This window comes from Terrapene carolina, unplaced genomic scaffold (genome assembly GCF_002925995.2).
Source record: "Terrapene carolina triunguis isolate 2854851 unplaced genomic scaffold, T_m_triunguis-2.0 Scaffold51825, whole genome shotgun sequence".
Lineage (NCBI taxonomy): Eukaryota > Metazoa > Chordata > Testudines > Emydidae > Terrapene > Terrapene triunguis.
In genome coordinates, this window is record NW_020716176.1 from 8,422 (window position 1) to 10,483 (window position 2,062).

Consider the following 2,062-nt stretch of genomic DNA (forward strand, 5'->3'; position numbering starts at 1 on the left):
ATGCCTCTTGGCAATGGACCCGGCTCAGTGGCGGGACTTTCCACTGCCCCCTCGGCCGGACAAAGATATCCACTCAGGGATGCATTCTTATACACAGATACAAACAAGTTACACATCAATCCTGACGTATTGAGGTGCAACCCCTCTACGCAGCAAGGTATAACCCCTCTACATAGTAAGGTGCCGCCTCTCACCTTGTACATGTTGGTTCGAACAAAACAACACTATCCATCATATTCCCCTTTTGGCCCTGTCATTGGGATGGGTCAGCCTGTTCCTTGTTGTCTGTGGAATGTTCCAGTATAGTGTATGTTCTGATATCTGGTGTCCAGTACCTTTTAGGTATGTTTCTTTTTGCAGCATCAGCCCTTTCCTTGCCAGCTTCTGTGAGCAGGGCCTGCCTCTGGCTCACAGCTTAACTTTGCTTTGTGTTAGCAAAGTCTTGACCATTAATTTGGTTCAGGCCTTAGGCCTCATACCAGGCCTCTGATACCAAGGTTTATATCTCAGGGCCTCCTCTTACTACAGCACTATATTACACAAGGGAAGCATCTCCATTATGGCTGAGATGCTACTTGGGAAATATTTCTCAGAGGCTCATGTGACTGAAGAAAAATTATCTGATTTTTTAAAAAGATTTTCATTGCTATTTTCCTCAAAGCATCTTTCACCTCCTTGTTCCTGAAGCTGTAGATAATGGGGTTCAAGAGCGCAATCCCCACTGAATAGAAAAGAGAGAACAACTTGTCCAGACCCAGACCATAGCTGGACTTGGGGCGTATATATACGATAAGGGCAGTCCCATAGCACAATGTCACCACGATGAGGTGTGAGGAGCAGGTGGAGAAGGCTTTATGTCTGCCTTCAGTGGACCTAATTCTCAGGATGGTGGAGATGATACAGATGTAGGACACCAGACTCAGCAACAATGGCCTCATGAGGGTGAAGGCAGCACCCACGATGATCTCGATCTCAATCCAGTAGGTGTCCCAGCACACCAGCTTCAGCAGTGGCTGGATATCACAGAAAAAGTGGTTGATCACATTGGACCCACAAAAAGGAAGTGTGAAGACAGAGGTTGTGTGCCCCACAGCCACCAGCGTGCCACAGATCCACGAACCACCTGTCAGCTGGATGCAAACCCTCTTATTCATGATAGCAGTGTAGCGCAATGGGTTGCATATTGCATTATAGCGGTCATACGCCATAGAAGCCAGGAGAAAGCATTCAGTAATGCCAAAGAATAGAAAGAAAAACATCTGTACAGCACAACTGGAAAAGGAAATATTCTTATTCTCTGAGAGGAGGTTGGCCAGCATCTTGGGTAGAGTGACTGAGGTGTAACAGAGGTCCAAGAAGGACAAGTTCCTAAGGAAAAAGTACATGGGTGTGCGCAGGGTCGGATCAACATATATGACGACGATGATGAGGATGTTGCCCAGCACTGTGACAATGTAAATGCATAGAAACACCACAAACAGAATGAGATTCATGTCTCGGTGGTTAGAGAAGCCGAGAATGACAAACTCAGTCACTGAGGTGTTTTTTCTCATTTTCTCCCTCAGCATATTTCATCTTGAGAAGTAAAAAAGAAAACTTGTTAGTTTGATGTTTTAAATCAAGTCAAATTGGCTTCTATCTATCTATCATGACTTGTCCCCTATCACTCCACACATACATTCCTCAAACTGATATGAATCAGGAAAGAGACCTATTCTCCTCTCACAAGACTGTCAATCCAGAGAAACTTCACAAATGTTGATAGTTCGTTTTCTCCTCTCAGTCACACCAGCTTTATATTGGTGTATGTTCCTAACCTCAGTGGAAATACAGTTTTATACTAGCGTCAGAGGAACAAAATTTTGACCAATGAAATTATAATTGTATAAAACAGCTTGAATGGATTTACACTGGTGGAACTAAATGTCAAAATCTGCCTTCAAGTCTCTTGGAGCATGTATGTTAAAATAAAATATTACCCTTTACCAGATTCTCATCTTGTGAGTGACACAATCAGGGAAGTTAGGCCAATATACATCACTGAGAACATAGACTTTCTTAT

The 2,062-nt window shown here is 43.6% G+C and overlaps 1 pseudogene; it reads right to left on the minus strand.

Moving 5' to 3' along the window:
* Nucleotides 1-557: 557 nt before the first annotated feature.
* On the minus strand, nt 558-1,575 carry LOC112125912 (annotated as a pseudogene).
* Between the last annotated feature and the right edge of the window lie 487 nt (nt 1,576-2,062).